Raw genomic sequence first — 19388 nt, 5'->3', positions numbered from 1 at the left:
AGGTCATGAGAGACAAGAAAATACTCAGAACAATCACAGATTGGAGGAGACTGAGGAAACATGGCAACTAAATAAATGAATGGGATATGGTATCTTGGATTGAATTCTGGGGAAAAAAAGGAATTTGGTGCAAACCTGGGATACCTCATGTACATTCCTCTGTTTTGATCATTGTATCATGGTTATGTAAAGTGCTAACATTAGGGGGAGCTGCGTGAAGAGCACATAGAAGTTCTGAACTCTTTTTGCAACTCTTCCAAAAGTCTAAAATTATTTCAAAATAAAAGGTATTTTTTTTTAATGGAGGAAAAACTTTAGTGTAAAATATGAGTAAAATAATATAGGCGGGGGGCTTTTGAAGATGGGTGGTATTTTAGTTCTTTCATGTTTACTGGCCTATTCAAGTTTTCCTTTCTTTTTTTTTGGAGGGGGGCATCAATTTTGGTATTTTTACTCTTTCAAGTTTATGAAATTATATTTTCTTATTTTTTATAATACTCTTTTATGTTAAATTTCTGTTATGTCTATAACTATTTTCCCCTTGTCATTCTTTGTTTATTTGCATCTTCTTTTCTATTTTTCTTAAACATCATGGTAGGGATCCACTTCTCTTACTAACCTTTTCAAAGAAGTTTTTGATTTGTCCAGTCTCTGCTGTATTGTTATTGTTGTTCTTTTATTTCACTGATTTATTTTTCTCTTTATTATCCCCTCTTCTCAGGTTTATTATTTACCTTTAATATTGTAATTAAAGGTAAATAATACCATTAATAATATTATTACTACATTTATCATGCCTTTATTACTACCTCTTCTCATGTTTTGGGGGGAGTTTGCTTTTTTTCTAACTTCTTTCAGACTTAGTTGTTTCCTGAGAAATCTTGTATAGATTATTCAAGAGGAGCCTTGATACCTCACTGTAGTTTTGATTTGCATTTCTTTAATAATTAGTGATGTTGAGCATCTTTCCATGTGCTTTTTGGCCATGTGTATGTCTTCTTTGGAGAAATGTCTTTTTAGATATCCTGCTCTTTTTTTGATTGGGTTGTTTGTTTTCTTGATTTTTTATGGGAACAAAATGATTGGTGTGGGGGGATGAGATCATCTCTAATTTCATTCAGTGCCAATATTCTCTCTGAAAGTATCAAGAAGAAAACCCCCCCCACAAAAAAAATAAAAATAAAAACAAACCAGCCCTTCAGTACAGTTAAGCTGCTATAATTTGGAAAACTCAAAGTGATTCCTGAAAGCTGTGTTACACAGGATGTTCCATAAAAACCACATTGGATGCTGAAACAAACAAGCAAAAGAATGTGCAAATGGCCAAAACAGAAAGGTGAGAACAAATTACATAATTGTGTAAAAATGCTTTTAAAAAAGATATGGCAATTATGCATAAAGCAAGAAATTTTTTGAATTGCTCTGTGTTAGCTTAAATTGGAAAAGGAGGGAACTTTGCTTCTTGATAGAAAAGAAAACTGTTTCAAGGTTCAAGAAATGATCAGACCCAGCAATTGTCTAGAGTAACTCTGGAGAGCAATAGAAAGATTGGAAGAGATATTTGAACAGATAGAACCATGATGAAAGAGTTTACAGATAAAATATAAACATTTATATCAGTCTGCTACGCAGGGCATTTAGCCAATTGTTTGGGGTTTAAAAAAGCAAAAAAACATGGAGTTACGTACGTAGCAAAACATGACTGGGGTTGAAATCTACCTTTCAGAGGGATGAACAGGAAATACAAAGCATGGCCTCTAATCACATACTTTTCAGTTTACTAAAGAGTTTTGTGGAAGAGCTTATAAGAAACTAAGTAATAAATTAACAACTATTTAGAATAATAGATATGCTTAAAATATTAGGGAGCCTCTGATGAAGCTTTGTTAGGTGAAAAGGAGAAAACCAGGAAGTTATTTTTCAGACAAAGGTTCCCTTGTATCATCTTTGTTTCCATAGTGTCTATAACTGTGAATAAAGAAAACATACAATAATTTTTAATTTTGGATATATATTTATTTTGTATATTTGAAACAAATTAATATTGAATTAAATTTAATAAGGAGAGGTACAGCAGATAGTAGAAAATATATATACCTTTGAGTCAGGTTGACCTAGGTTCAAATTCTAATCCAGATATTTACCAGCTAAATGACCTTGTACAAGGAACAATCTCTCTGAGCCTCAGTATCTTCTTCTGTAAAATGATGGAGATCATTGTTATTCGTACCTAAGGAAGCTTTGATGAAAATAGTGATCATCTTTACCAACAAGATAAAGAAAAATATTAGTCTTGTACCCAGGGGACTACAACATTTCTGATCATTTTCTAAGTCAATAGTTCCTTTGTCAATAATTTTTTGGGAATTTTTTTTTTTAACTTTTACTAACCCTGTACTTTTCCAGCCAATGAACAACAAAGCCTGAGAAATAGTTTACTTTTTTGGGAAAAAAAAAGTTGTACAAAATGTATGTACTGTTATATGTGGCGTATTTTATAGTTCTCGTAACTCCTTAATTACCTTTTAGCTAGAGAATCACAGTGGAAAAAAGCTGAATTGAAATTAGACATTCATGACCCGTTTTATAATTTGAATGATAATGGCCTGTAGCTGGAGCAACACAACACTATTCATTGGCAGTTGGTAACAGCGAAACTTCGTAAGTGTGTCTCTGGCTTCAGTACTTGGAATTGTTAGACCGTTTTATGCATGACCATTTTATAAACAAAACAAATATTTTTCCTCCGTATTTAAAGTAATTTTTTTCCCAGGGTGTGTGATTCCACTGGTAGAATGAACTCAATGGCGATACTGAATGAGTTGGTTTTCCTTCAGTATATGAAGGCAACACTTCAGCACAGAGACTTATTTATAAGTACACAAACAAGGATTTTGTGTTACAGAAACATTTTATAGATTTCCGCATCAGAGGCCCTTGATGAGATGGAATAAACATTGGTAAAGTAGTTGGACAGCCTGGGATGCAGCCTTGAATCAGCCCCTGCTGGCCATGACACCCTACATTAGCCATGTAACCACTTTTGGCGTTAGACTCTTCTTTCCTGGCAAGGTCATGTGGACTCTGTGACCTCTAAGGGTTTCATCAGGCCTCATGTAATCTATGATTCATGATAGGCCCCCACTGGCTGGAAAGAGTTAGTTTTTCTCTTTAAACCCTGCCTCTAGTATTTCAATCACAAATGCCCATGCCTTAACCAGTGTGGTGGTTACATGAGTGTTTGTTTTGTAATTATTCACTACAACCTACATTTATGTTTAATGTACTTTCTGTGTATATATGTTATAAATCAATCTTTACATGTTTATAAAGGCAAAATAAGTGCAGGAATGTGACAATTAAAATACATTTTTTTCCTATAGGGCAATGCAAAATACATATTTTTTAAATTGTTTGTTTTTTAATCTGGTATCCCTTGGAAAGTCTTGTGATGTTCTTTATTGTTTTCCTAAACTATTCTCCCCAAACCTAATAACAAATGCATCATTGGTTTACTATAAACTATTTAGACACAGAGATTTGGAAAGAAGTTCCATCTTCTTGAAAATCATTGTTATCACCAATATATGTTGTCTAAAGGGCAGAATCTTACAGCTTATCAAGCTCTTCTGCTCATTCATACTTGTTGTGATTGAGATGTGTTTATTCTTATGCCTTTCCCTATGCATAGCAACGCTCTTTCTCTTTGTGTTGGAAATAAGATGACCAAAAAGCCTTTTGTCATCCCCCTTAATGTAGGAGCAGTTTAGATTATTTTCTTCTGGGTGTCTTCTCTTTGGTTGTTCCTTTGTTCCATTTGGCTATGGTCACAAATCTATTCGGATGCATATAATATTGAACCAAATCTTCCGAACACTCGAAAATCACCCAAATGCTCGTGAACTTTGACCACTTTTGTCTTCACCACATGGTTTCCCAGCAAATGGAGGTGTTGCCTCAGTTACAGAGACTTTTGTCCTTATTGAGAAGACTGGAGGCCATTGGGGAAAAGTAGGGTCTAAGAAATTTTATGATTTGTGGAAAACAAGCAGAACTGGAAAGGGTTATGTGAGGTATCAAATAATGATATTTGAGGGGTTTTTTTACATTTTGCTAGCAAATTATATGCCTGTGACTTAGAAGTGGGGGATTTCTCTGTTCTTACTACCATTTCCCTTTCCCCTTCCACCTCCAACCTCCTTTCCTTATATCTTTTTTTTTTTTTTCACTAAACATTAAGCTCATTGATTACCAGGATGGCACAAAGTGACCTAATGATGGGTCAGTCTTAATGAGAAAAGCAAGCGGCTGCCTGTGATGTGGCCTGGCTTGGCCACCCCCCACTGCGTCCCGGCATGTCAGACTTAGTCCTTTTTAAGAGAGGAGAGCATGGAAAATCAACAGAGACCCGCCCGGTGCCTCTTCACAGAATGGACATGGGCATGGCTATTTAGCCTGTAAAAGAGGGTGCATTTGCACAAATGGGAGTGAACATAAGGAGTCCTTCAGAAAAGAATGGGACCTTGGCAAATTTATAGACTCCCCTGAAAGAAAGTGATTGCAGATCATTATCCAATTGAGGCAGATTGATGGGCTGGGGTCAAAGTAATATTGCAGATCTCACCGAGGGGACAATGGCTGCTTGTCACAGTGAAAGAAAAAGAGAGGGCGAACAGCCACACAGAGAGGCGAGGCTTAAGCTTTACCAACTGCTATGAAAGGGCCTGGATGTATATGTCGTTACTTTTCTTGAGCACCATGTTTTATTTTATATTACAAAGGACATGCCATTGAGATCAAATTGGGCATTCAAACGTACCCCAATAAAGAACATACTAATGGCCTTAAATATAGACCGCAGCGCTCACTTTTTTTTTCTTCCAAAAGGTGATAAAGCAACATAGATGACGAAGAGGATGGACCACATAAAAAAGATTAGTTCCTTCTCTCTCTCTCTCTCTCTTTCTCTCTTAAATGGAACTATTTCATAAAATATGAATATGCAAAATGAAATAATAATAGACAGAAGGTCTTAATGTTTATTAGTGAAACACCCTTTAGCTGACAGCCAGGGGATGAACAGATCTGACTTTGAAACTCGGCAACATCTGGTCAAGCAAAACTTGGCAGCCCTGAAATGGAATAAAACAGGACTAAATGTGTTCCCACTGCTTCCTTTGTATTGATTCCTGAGTGTTTAAAAGTACTTTGCATTCATGCGTTTTACAAAATGCAATACAAAGGCAAAAGAATAGCAAGCACACTCATGTGCATTTGCCTTTCATTTTGCAATAGGTTTTTGGTATCTAGAGATTTAGAAGTATCAGGCAAACATTTATTCAGAGGAGATCCGATTTTTGTCTACTTTGTTGGGGTCCAGAGAGTATTAGCAAGTAAAAAAGAACAAATTTATATTCTGAACATATTTTACCAGGAAGAAGCATAGTCAATTTTTTTCCACATATAGACTATTCTTAAACAGTAAAATTATTTGATTTCTCTAAGATATAACCAGCTAGAATTTAAGGATAGATAGATGATAGAGACATAGATAAAATTGGGGGAAAAGAAAAGAAGGAAAGAAACACTCATTTTGGGAATGTGGAATTTTTTAGCTTTTTCCTTCATGATAAAATTATAGTTACGAATTCTATCACCTATATCATCTTTTCTTATTAAGGCAAGAAGGCTAAGATATAACAAACGGGAATATTATTATCCTTTTGTGTTTTATAAGTATATAAATAGCTTACCGCCTTCACCTTTAGATATCACAGATGTATTTCAGATTCTTGTGAAATACTGAGGACACTCATAAATGAAAATTTCCTTCTCAGCACCTGCTCCTTTTTATTTTTTGTTTCCCCTGATCACAGGGTCTTCGCTGTTTCCTAATGAGCTCTTAATGAGCTGTCAATTGCTTATGCAAATAGAGAAGGAAACAGACACTGAGGGGTTGCTAGATCTTCCGTTAAAATCTGACACTGCCTAACCTCTCAAAGTTATTAGAAATGTAAACTGTTCCAACTTAATAACTAGCCTCGACTGCCCTTTTCTTTTACTCCTCTACTTTCTTTAAGTATGCCATTTGAAAGACTCAGAGATATCATCACTTTACTTCTAGACTACTAGCTTTATGTTTGAAAATACTGAGTGCATAGTTAAGGTTTCATGTTGAATGTTCTGTACAGATCTTAGGTTGAAAGAAAAAACAGTGAAAATTGTTTGATCTTATTTGTGACACGTTATGCTAAAAGACAAAGAGTATATATGCCAAATTGATAACAGCAGTTATCTCTGGGGGGAGAGAAGTAGAAATAGAAGCTGTTAGCAGGGCTTTTTATTTTCAAATGTGTACATATTGCTTGGATAAATTAAAAGGAAATTAAAGATATAATTAAAAACATTTCCTTGTCCCTGAAAATGATTTTCTGAAAATATCTGGGATTCATGAACATTTACAAAGAAATTGAATTTTTAAGTTTATTTTTGTTGTATATTTTACTCCAGTTTTACTTCAAAGTCACCAATGTGTAAATCTATGTTATCTTTTTCCCTAAATGTGCTGCATTCATGCACATATTGAGACTCAAAGGGATTCTAAGTAACTCCTTAGGAACTAGAGATCCTCAGCGGAGATTGGAAGGGTCCGATGCAATGCTGATTACTGTACTGCAGATAGGACACTTCATAACTGATGTTTTGAGGCCTTCATGTCTGATACAGAACAAGTTAATTGAGGCCAGTGATTGAGCTGAACATCCTGAGTTAGAGAATTTTGGGGGAGTGTTTGACAGCCATTGTGCTAATTAACTTGCTATTGCTTTACACCTAGGTAAGGATTGGGCTGGCTTCATAGGTGTCCCAAATTCCTTTCTGCAATACTGGCTCTGGGCCTGAATTGGCAGGCCCAGAATTGGCAGTTGGGAATTATAGACCCAGAATGTGGCATCCTTTCCAGAATGTCCAGACAACTAGAGTTGTCAGGAGGCACTGATTTCATTAAGTATCTGAGGGGAGAAAGGTTCTGAGGAAATAAAGGGCTAGGAGAGATGATAAGTGGGAGTTCACAAGTGTAAACGGATCCACTTTTCCATTTACCTGGGATGGATCCAGCCTTGGAACCAGGGGCACATAATATGCTTGATGCCCCTTCACGAAAAAAAATACACCTGACAATACGCAACTGTCAAGCATGTTCATTATGATTGTAACTCACATGGACCTGATTGCTCTTTTCCCTATATTATGAAATGGTAACTTAGAAAATAACTGAGCCAGTGTTGATGCCTGAAACCTGTTAGGGTTCTATGCTGTATCCAGTAGGAGGTAAGCGCACTTCAGGTATCTTGGCACAAAAAGACTGGCACATTTCTTTATAGCCTTGTATCATCTTGGCAAGATTACCTTCTTTCTGTAGGGGGCCTTTTATGCACTGTGAGGTTCTGTAATAAATGCAGAAATTATGAGACTTTCTGTGAAAGATAGGCTAAATTCAGACATGAGTACTCGAGGTTTTCCTACATCTCTCTTCCCCAATAATGTCCTTTCCTTGATGAATTTGCATCTGTGCATCAAAGAAAGTGAAGACAGAAAACCTCATTCTACTTTAGACATGCAAAAACTGTGTAAGTCCTTCATTCATGTCAGACAATGAACAAACAGGCATATGCCTAGGGCTTTGAATTTTCCAAATTGTGTATTGGTAAAGATATTTTCTAAATTCCCCAAATGCAATGTAAACATGGCAAGGATGATTTTAAAAAGCAGTCATTCAAAACTCAACATTATGAAAACAACCAACCTGATTGAAAAATGGGCCAAAGACCTGCACAGATACCATATGCTTATATGAAAAGGTGCTCCACATCAATGTCATCAGGGAAACAAAGCAACAATGAGAAAACACTACACACTCTTAGAATGGCCAAAATCCAGAACGTTGATAATATCAAATTCTGGTGAGATGTGGAGCAGCAGGAAGTGTCATTCCCTGTTGGAGAGAATGCAAAATGGTACAGTCACTTTGGAAGACAGTTGGTGGTTTCTTACAAGACTAAACATAGTCTTACTATACAGTCCAGCAATCACACTCCTTGGTATTTACCCAAAGAGTTGAAAACTTACACTGACACAAATCCTGCATGCAGATGTCTATAGCAGCTTTATGCATAATTGCCAAAACCTGCAAGCAACCATATGGCCTTCAGAAGGTTACTGAATAAATAAGCAGTGGTGCATGCAATGGAATATTATACAGTGCTAAAAAGAAATGAGCTATCGGAAACTTAAATGCATTTTACTAAGTGAAAGAAAATCTGAAAAGGCTACATACTATATGATTCCAACTATATGACATTCTGGAAAACACAAGACCATGGAGACAGTAAAAAGATCATTAGTGAACAGGGCTTGGGCGGCAGGACGAGGGATGACTAGGCAGAGCACAGAGGTTTTTTAGGGCAGAGAAAATACTCTATAGGTCCTCAGTGTGGTAATGTAATGATGGATGCATGGCACTATATATTTGTCCAAACTCATAGAATGTACAACTTCAAGGGTGAACCCTAAGGTAAACTACAGACTGGGTGACAATTATGATTCACTGTGGGCTCTTGCGTTGTAAGAGATGCACCACGCTTGTGGGGCTGTTGGTGGGGGAGGAGGCTGAGCATGTGTGGAGGTACAAGGTACACGGGAGATCTCTGCCTCCCTTTCATTGCTCTGTGAACACAAAACCGCTCTAAAAAAAAAAAAATTACATCTTAAAAAAAAGCAGCCATTCAAGGTTAGGCGGAATTGAACATCTTGACCTTCTAGATCCTTCTAGGATCTAACCAAGGATCCTGCCCCACAGGGGAGGTACAAAAACAAGCATAATCAAAATGTAGATAAAATTACAGACTTGAATATCTTTTTACTTTACTTTTCTCTTGTAAAAGATACTTATTTAAAATAGATTGCTGTATGCAAATGTACACTATGACAGAGAATACTTACAGCTAACACGATGTTCTCTAGAAATAAGCTGTATGTGAGTAACAAAATATTTTGAGAAGACTGTAGCTAAATTCTTAGACGCAGATTTACATACTATGTGTGTGTTCAACTCAGTTAAGGCAAGGTTTTATACTGCTTTCTTTAGAAAGAGTACCTGTTTTGATAAAGCAAAAAATGTATTTATTTATATAGATATTCTGTAAAGACATCAGGAAAAACTTCTGGGAGGCTGTGATTGTTTGTGACAAAGTGGATAAAAAGTTATAATTATTATCAATCTGATGTATTCCTATAGCTAATCTGGGTCATGCCAGTCTGTAAAGGATATTTGGGACCTGATTGATTTACTTCATATTTCTTCAATTACCCACAATTGCCTAAAATACTGTTTAGAATGCCTTAAAGAATTTTGGGAAAATAGAAGAAAGTGATGAATCCCTATATAATTAGATTTATTAATCTGAATTAGGATAAATAGCAAATTATTTTCATTTTATAGTTTGTTTATATTATATTTTTTATCAAAATAGATTAAGAATAAAATAGATTGTCTCCCCTACTCAAAGTATTTTAGGAAAATCCCAGCCAGTTAAAATTAAATACCTCTCTAAACTGACACTTTCTTCAACTTTAGCTGACTCTTATAAATTTAGAGGATTATTATAGTATTGTGGTTAATTATTACAAGTGTCCAAGAATCTTTATACTCATAACAGCTATATTTTAAAATGTTATAATTTTCAATGCTATTTTGATACATTTCATTTAATCTTTATAGAACATTATAGATAACTTGTAGGCTAAGCAATTTCTCAATGAAATACAGATTCTAAAGGGAAAATAAACATAATACTATACCACCTTACTCAAAGCCTACTTGAGTCTGCTGGATAATAACAAGCCACACACTCTTGAATAGAACTGGACACATTCATTTATGGGATGCCTTCTAGACTTCTAAATGTAAAGGTGTTTACAGGATCTCACAGTCGCCCACAATAGTCCTGTCATGTTGTAACCATTAGGCTTCCCAGTGGTCTCTAGAGTGAAAATGAAGGACAACAGTCCCACCTCTGGGCTCTTGTTTGCATAGTATTAGGTGAAATCAACATAGAAAATGTAATGGAGACAGAGAGCCAATCTGCATTTTTGGACTCAGAACTTATTAGCCCCTCCTAATAAGTACTAGGTAGATTTGTTCAGGCCAAATCTGACCTTGTTGAAGCCAATGGAAAGCTATTTAAGGCATTATTATTAGTCTAATAAAGCATTTCTTGAATATTAACTGTGTATGTAGCACTGGTAACAATTTTAACGAAACTTAACAACTATGCACACTCTTTGGTCTAAAAGAATTCAGGTAACTTCCAAGAAGTGAAAAACTTATTCCACAGAGGTAGTCTGGCACACTGAAAGATGTGGTTCACTAGTTAGTGATAGAACAAAGTAGAATTTCTCCAACTTTATCTGCACATAATATAGGGCAATTTTACCAGTGTGTAATTCTGCCTAATTCTCCTCATCGTGAAATAACAGTATCTCTTCGCAGCTGTGGCATATTTATTTTTACATCTTCACCAGTGGATGTATCTTTTCCTAAAATTGGCCAAAACATTTTTCTTTCCCCCCAAAATTAATCTTCACAATAGAACATCAATTTTATTCATGCAGTACATTATATTTTTCAGCCATGAAAACTGTTTCAGTTCTTTCTAAAGTCTTACATTAAACCTCAAAGTATAACCACAAAATCTTTCCCAATTTTGCAACACTACCAAACTTAAATTTTCCCCCAGTTTTGCCAGAAAATAAAATTTGTTTTGTACCAGAATTGTTTTCTCTAAGAAAGAAGTCTCCCCAGAGGTTAAGAAAAAAAATAATAACGAACCAATTGTACTGTATAAAAGACAGCATAACACAAGCAACATGTTAAGAACTGCATGTATCAAAGACGTGTCAATTTATTGTGAAAAATTGATTATGCCAGATGCCATCACAAGGTAGCAGATTGTTGTTTAAAAATGAACAAATTGACTCCACTTGGATCAGACTAAATGCATTAACCATCCTTTGCCAGAAAGGCTTTGCTATAAACCCACCCTCAAGAGGCCATTCTCCTTGAGTTACTTCCCCTTAAAGATGGTGGGTTTGACCAAATCTAAACAGGATGGTCTGGGTCCACCTGTGATTCCAACAATAGTTTAAGGAAGGCACTATGAGTACAGTCTTGCAAAGGGAACACAGTGTAAAAACTGCTCTATTTCTCTCTTTAGTAGCCTAAATGGATAAAGATAGGATGAATAAAATACCCTTGGAGATAAATTTTTTTCCTAATTAGTAAGTATCCATTTCAGCATAATTTTATCATTATCATGAATATCCATTTATATCACAATACAGTGCCTTCCTTTGTACAGTGGGTGGTAACTTTCAAAGTACTTTCATGTAAATTCTCCCATTTGATATTCACTGCTAATCAATAAACTAAGGATTCAAATGTTTTATTCCAGATTATATAGCAGTAAATGAAAAACCCAATACTAGAGTTTAGGTATCTAAACTCTAAAGACATCGTCTTATTCTGTTGTGGTATGTGGGTATTTTTAAGATATTTTCCTAGATTTCAGTTGTCTGATATGCCTAATAATCACTCTATTTCATTAGGAAAAGCCCTCTCACTTTTGTCTATTAAAAACAGGATTTTCGTGCTTATGTTGTTAGAATTACACAGAAAAAGATCTGCCCAAATGGAGCTGGAAAGACCAGTTTGAACACTCTGTTTGTTCTATGATTTTTGCTCATGGTGAACAGGACTGATATTTTAAATCCATTACTGAGGTAGCTTTAGTCTTCACATAGTAGCAAATGCATGAAGTAAATGGCTTTCCTAGGTATTGCTAAAGAATGACAGTTGGGAAAGATTTTGGACAAAATGGCAGAGCTTCCCAAATAACATTAAATTAACTAATAACACCTCATATTCATCACTGTTACTAACATAAGATAAAAAACAAGTGTTTCAATAAATACTATCAGTAAAAGTGATTGTGTCATTCAGTGAAAGTTTTTGGCAAGCATGGGTACCTGGTGACGTAACAGTGATTTGTATCCAGGGCTCCATTCATCTGACAGGGAAGGTGACTTCCAGTGTAATAACCGCACCCTTGCACCCACCACCCTGATTCACTCTTCCCCATTGACTTCTGCAGAATAGATGTGAAATTGAAAGAAACTATGATTTGTTATGATTCCAAAGCTTATGGTAACATAATAGAAGAATCGAAGAAATTCAGAGCACGAAGTGACATTAAACTTCATTTAGCCCAAACTCCATGTTGCAGGCGAAGAAATGACAATAGATATGACCTGTCTAAAAATCACAGAGTTAGTGGGCAGCAGAGTCATTCTTGAATCTGTCTCTTAAACAGAGTACTACATTCTTAAAATTTCATTGTGTTTACCTAAGAGGTCCTATTGATCCTAAAAACTGAAAGAGAAAGAGAGCGTAAGGGAGGACCTGCCGCAAACAGGACAGGGATGAAAGAAATTAGTCACTTACTCACTTTTGTTTTATTCTGAGCTTTCTCTAGATTAGTAGACTTTGTATGGTTTATCGAGCTTACTATTTACACAGTTCTCTGAAAACTGGTAGATAATAAGTACACTGTACTCAGCAAATCATATTATACAGGTAGTATAGAATAGGTAATCATTGAATCTCTCCCTCTAGGAAATGCTTTACCCCAAACTTAGGAATCGTAATAAGTCACATATGAGTCAGTGTTTCAGTAGGCCTGGTTGCTCCTTTGCTTGACTAAGGATGTAAGCCTCAACCTTCCAGAGAGACAGAGGGCCTCAGACTGTGATACCCTCACTGCTCTGCCTCTCTCTGTAGCGTTCAGCAATGCTGACATCGTGCATTTGGACCCTGACTAATTGGGCTGCATTTTCTGTGATGCTGAGAAGCCCTCTTTGCCCATTAGCACATCTTTGAGTTGTACCACCCCTGGTTAATAATTGTATCATATCCCTCAAACGTATTTGTTTGCATCAGGAAGAATGCCAGGTTTCTTCATTTGACATTTGGTCACATCATTCACAGGGAGGTGGGCTGAGTCACCTCTTATGTAGGAGTACATAAGAGGTGAAAACTACTCTGCATTATAAGGTACAGTGTTATGGATCTGAAGAAAATGTTCCAAAAATCCACCTTTAGGTTTTGTTTGATTAGCAACTGGAAAACAAACAACAAAACAAGCTAAATTATTTAGCTCTTTTGCATAAAGACAATTTCTACGTAATGGACAGTTGATGCATTATGACCCTTCTGTTGATGCTGGGCAGGTCATTCTTTAAGCTCCGAATTAATCTTCCTTGCTAGTGACTTCTGCTTTCTAATGCAAGTTCTTTAAGTGTTTTAGAGTAGACAAATGGCAGCTGATAACTGCCATTGGCACCATGAGTTAAAGAAAACCATTTGCTAATAATTATATTTGTACACAAGAAAAATAAAGCTGATTTTTTTCTTTTAAAATCTTGACATCAAGAATTATTTTTTTTAGTATAATAATGCTATCCAGACTTGAGATGCTTTCTTTTGCCTGAGCTTTGTGAGAGGAAAAAAGTTGGGAGGGTAAGGATATATCTTTAATATCCTAAAGGAAACGTAGTCTAAGTCACTCACCCAAATTCTACTGACCATAAAGACTTCACCGGGCCATTTCATTAGTTTATTAGGTAAAATTAAATAAGAAGGAACCTTAAATGAATTATAACCAGCTTGCGGAATAACAAATATATTGTGTATGAGAAAATGAGCTCCATGTGACATGCACGGCCACCATATGTAAAACGCCTATTATTTGTCCTGTCTCTTTGAAAATCATTTTATTGGAATGTATCAGCTAAACTAAAACACATGACCACCCTTCTTGGGACATGAAAGAAACCACTGGAGAAAAGTTCCTGCCCAGCCCCACTCCCGACATGTGAGCGCTCTGGGAAAGCAGCCTGAAGGAGGTCTTTTCTTCTCTTTTCTTTTCTTTTCTTTTTTTTTTTTAACCAGAGTCCACGTACCAGCAAGTGCATCACATGCACCCTCGGCCATTAGCTGCCTCTGTCTAAAAGAATTTGGTCAACATTTAGGAATTCACTTAATGAAAGGCTGGCCTATTAAAAGCTCTGTTGGCCAGAGGAGTGGATTGTGTTTTTCTTTCCAACTTCCTGGATCACTGTAAGTGATGCTCGGCAGGTCCTTCATGTGATACAGCCCAGGCCCTGGACGACAAGACAGCATTGTGATGTTAGAACCCGCACCTCTTGGCTGTGGATCCCAGGCTTGATTTCCAAGAGGCCCTTTATTTTGCACACTGCAGCAGTAGATGGCACGTTTTCTTCAACGCACGATGCGAAGTTGCTCCCGGAAAGTGCTCTCAAGTGGTCTTCTGCGAAAGGGGTGCCGCTGTGGTACAGCAAGGTGTCCAGGTCACCAACGAGAATCCTCAACCAAGGTAGCGGACCGTGAATATTTGTCGAAGACTACCTCCTGCAGGCAAATGCTAAATGACTAGTGCCCAAACTTGTTTTTGAGGATTGGTTATACGGAAAGAGGAATCCAACATAAAAGAAGCCCTTTGACCAAAGAAGTAATGTCAAATTATGTTACTGAGTGTTTACATAGTATTGAGTGTGGCGTGAGAATTTGATATTATCAAGTTTTACACAGAAAATGCATTCAACAGATAATTGCTAACTCGTTGCTTATTAACATCAATCACAGATTGAAATGGTGGGCCCTGGACTGTAATTTAGAAGGCCAGAGAGGACATTTACTGAGTATACTTCTCTGCAGTAATCACTGAGTGATTTTTTTTTTAGACAAATATTCTCATTTATTTATAGTTAATAAAAAAGATTTAGGTTCTAATTGGTCTTCGTCATTAAAAATCTGTGTGATTGAGTAAGTAACATCACTTCCCTTGAATCTTTGATTTTCACCTAAAAAATGTGGAGACTGTTTTAGATCATCTTTAAGACCTCACATTTCCATGGCAGACATTTCTCTCAACTCTATAACTTCTCTCATGGCCATTAAGAATTCCAGGACCTTTCATGTTTGTGTTTTGGGGGCCCTGATTTTAAATTTCATCAGCGCGAGCATTTTCCACAGTAAACATACGTCTGTGTAAGTTCATGGAGACACTACTCTCCATCTGAGAAAGAATAGCAGCCACACTAGTCACTGTCACCACCACCATGGCTTCCTTTCTTCCAGGTCCTTCCCTGTGATCCTGGTCAGCAGGGTTTGGTTGTATTATTTCAGGAGATATTGTTCACCTCATGTGCATTGAATCATCATGAAAGAAGCTTGTGCCTTGGTTTCTTTGGAAGCTGCGATAAAATTATATCTATTTCAAAAGTGTCATTGTCATATTTATCAGAATAATCAATGCTCTTTTACCAAGCCCTGTCATTCAGATAAAAGGTCTTTTTGGAGGTCCCATATAGGGAGGTGGTGTAGTGAATAGAAGTAAGAACTTTAAAAGTAGAGCATCCTCTGTGACTATGAACAATTTTTTTAATGCCTCATTTTTCTTAACTGCAACATAAGATAACAATAGTATTTATCCCCTTGGCTTGTTGAGAGTATTAAATGAAATTATATGCATAAAATTCTTAGAATACTAGTTATAAGTAGACAAATTATAAGAAGCATACATTCAGGTTTGTTGTTATGATTTTAACCTATTAGGTTCATTAATAAGAATATTATTCTTATTTATGTCACTTTCTACAATAATTTAGATGGTTTAAAAATAAAAGTACTTGCCAATGAAAATAGGGAATGCAATTAAAAATACAACATTCAGGAAAACCTCTCATTATTAAAGCCTGTTTAAAATAAGCAATTAATGCTAATTCTTTTATACAAATTTGTAAAATACAGAGCCTTTCTTTTTTTATTTTTATTTTTTAACATCTTTATTGGAGTATAATTGCTTTACAATGGTGTGTTAGTTTCTGCTTGATAACAAAGTGAATCAGCTTTACATATACATATATCCCCATATCTCCTCCCTCTTGTGTCTCCCTCCCACCCTCCCTATCCCACCCCTCTAGGTGGTCACAAAGCACAAACTGATCTCCCTGTGCTATGCAGCAGCTTCCCACTAGCTATCTATTTTACGTTTGGTAGTGTATATATGTCCTTGCCACTCTCTTACTTCGTCCCAGCTTACCCTTCCCCCTCCCCGTGTCCGACCTAAATAGACATTTCTCCAAAGAAGACGTACAGATTGCCAACAAACACATGAAAGGATGCTCAACATCACTAGTCATTAAAGAAATGCAAATCAAAACTACAATGAGGTATCACCTCACACCGGTCAAAATGGCCATCATCCAAAAAATCTATAAACAATAAATGCTGGAGAGGGTGTGGAGAAAAGGGAACCCTCCTGCACTGTTGGTGGGAATGTAAATTGATACAGCCATTATGGAGAACAGTATGGAGGTTCCTTAAAAAACTAAAAATAGAACTACCATACAACCCAGCAATCCCACTACTGGGCAGAGCCTTTCTTTTTGCTGAACTGAATTGCTCCTACTGGAACAGGAAAACCCTAAGTTAAAATTTCTCAGTGAATTAATGTACATACATACAATTATTATTTGTAAAAATATCTTTATTGATAGGGTCAGTTTATCCATCTACAACGTATAGATTATCTAAACACTAGTAATTAACATGACTTGCTAAAACATGGCACATATTTCAGCAAAATTTTGATATTTTTCTTTTGTTACATGTAGCTGTCAAATCTGTTTTCAGGTTTTAGTAGTTTAATTTCTTTTAATGTTTCCATGGAAATAGCATTAACAAGATGATAGATTAGAGGCAATAACATGATACCCCTGACATGCAGTCGAATTTATCTTCATCACATATCTGATAATATCCTCTTATTGTGTAATGAACCCTGCTATTTGTATCTATCATACTTTTACTCATTCATCTTCTTAGCTCCTAAAGATAGAACTTATCCAGTCTCTGTTACAGATGCAAATTCATACTCCTCTATGTGTCCTTCGTTATTTGTAGTCATCTCATAAATTGGCTCTTTATATTCCAGTTTGAGTGGCACGAGTTGGAATGCACAAGATAATATAGAAACATTTTAGATATCAGTAATCCCAGCTGCAGATGAAATTATTGTAATTAATCTTTTTGGCATGTCTGCAAGATGTCAAGAACTGCAAACACCTTTCTACTAAAAGCATGAACTAGGTAGAAACCTGAGAGAAGTGTGAGAATGGGATGAAAGCTCTGCTGTCTACTTTGATACACGGCAGGTTTCTGAGATAGAGATCCACATCAAAAGCTCTCCTTTCCCCTTTCTCTTTCCTTTTGTCTTTAATCATTCACTATATTTATTCTAGCCTTGCTCTTGGCTGGCAAAAATGGAGAAGAAAGCAGGAAGTAGATGTGCTTGCTTTCTGGAATTTAAGAGATAGGAATTATAATTCTAAATGTGTCCCTAGCTAACATAGGTTTATTGTCTATGTCCTTTACCCTCAGTGACACAGTGTTTCTCCATCTTTCACTGAAAGAATAGAACTAGAGTCAGACATACATGCGGGACTTACTGTGCTACAAGAGATATGCAAGTCTCTTGGTATAAATTAATCAAAATACCTGACTCCCAGCCTTCATAGAGCCTACGTTCTGGATGGGGAACCAGATAGAGAAGTCATTTTTTACTCATCATTATCAGTTAAGTCAAATTAATTTCATACCAGTTCAACAAAGACCAACTGTTGACCTATGATGTGCCATCAAAGAGCTCACAGTATACCAGGGATAACTTAGAGTTAAGAAAATGATTGCATTAAGGTATATTAAGTACTGTAAACATTAGAACAGCTATCTCCTCTGATAAAGGAATGTCTAATAAGGAATAGCTAATTTTGTTGGTGTTGGTGGTGGATCAACAGGAGATTCCCAGAGGTATGAATATGTGTTTCATACTGACTAGCAGAATAGGAGAGTGAGAGAAAGGTAAAAGCATGTACAAAGAGTGGGAAGGTTAGAAAAGCTTTCAGAACAGGTGCAGGTACAGTGAGATAAAGGGCAGAAAGAAGACTGGGCACGTTTTGTTGAGAAAATAGCCTAAACAAGTCCTCTACTTCAATATCCGAAGAATGGATCAGATTTCTATAGCTTATGCAGGTAGCAAATTGGTGATGGGATTACTAATAACATACTACAGAAAGGACCAGATTTGAGAAAAAAGATGATGACACATTGAGGTTAAAAAAATACTGCAGGAAATCCAAAGATTGGGTAGGAACAGAATGGCAGCTCGAGTCTAGATCTTCCCAATTTTTTTTTTTCTAAAAACCATATAAAGCAAAATAGAGAAAAAGAACAATAATAGCAAGTCATCCACTCAAAATAAAATCACGGTGAAGTAGAAAAAAAAAAAATCTGCAAACTCTAAATTGTCTGCATATGTGGCTCGAAGTTCCCGAGATCAACAAAACCTGCACACACACACACAAAAGGAGAAAAGGGGATGGTACGGAGAAGAGGAGGATGTGTGCAGAGGGGGCACGGCAGGGTCAGATTCCACAAATCAAAGTAAAAATTCATACCCAGAAGGATCAGGCTCCCCTGACGGGGATTGCCATGAACTAAACTGAAATAGAACATGGAGCAATAACTAGGGGGGGAAAAACCCAAAAAAACAATGCTGCAAAAAGGTACATTGATGGGGAATAGGTGGGAGGACAGAGTTGACCAAGGGTGGCAAAACCTTGGAAACACAGGCTGTATCATATCACTTCATGGAAATTAAATTGGAGCCATAGATGAAATGGATATTTTTTGAGGAAAATGCAATTTACCAAACTGACTTCAGAAGACTTAGAAAGTTTAAACAGGCCAATTTCCTCTAGAAGATAACAGAGAAAGTTTACAAACCTACCTCCTGCCCCCACCAAAAATCACAAGGACCAGCTTTTACTGTGATACAAGTTCATTCTAGTTATGAAAGGGTACTCAATTTTAGAGAATTTATTAATGTATCGTATCAAAAGATCGAAGAATAATAATTATAATCCACTCCATAGATGCTGTAGGGCACAATGTCTGTGTTCTGCTCATATCCCTTCAGATTTCTTTTTACCATTTCTGAGCACCTTACTCACCCCTAGGGGCGTTTTCAACAGCCACGAAATGGTGTTGATCTTCACACTGCTGTCCTTGGGCTGCCAAGTCATTTTGAACAGATACACAGAAAACAAAGTCCTGTGAGTTCTTTTTACTCCCCTCTCCCAACCATGATCCCTGTGACTATTCACCAGTGATTGTAAAGTTTGGGGTATGA

The 19388-nt window shown here is 36.5% G+C and overlaps 1 long non-coding RNA gene across 3 annotated transcripts in view; it reads right to left on the bottom strand.

Annotated features, from left to right (window-relative positions):
- Window positions 1–913: 913 nt before the first annotated feature.
- LOC309637979 overlaps window positions 914–19388 on the bottom strand; it is a 113835-nt gene continuing 95360 nt past the window's right edge. For all 3 annotated transcript variants that reach the window (XR_014250900.1, XR_014250901.1, XR_014250902.1), the window contains one exon: window positions 914–7993. This is a non-coding gene — a long non-coding RNA (uncharacterized lncRNA). The remainder of the gene's footprint in view (window positions 7994–19388) is intronic.

This window comes from Balaenoptera physalus, assembly GCF_965194825.1.
Source record: "Balaenoptera physalus genome assembly, chromosome: 11".
Taxonomy (NCBI): Eukaryota; Metazoa; Chordata; class Mammalia; order Artiodactyla; family Balaenopteridae; genus Balaenoptera; species Balaenoptera physalus.
The sequence above is the reverse complement of the archived record's forward strand: the minus strand, read 5'-3'. Positions and strand labels throughout refer to the sequence as shown.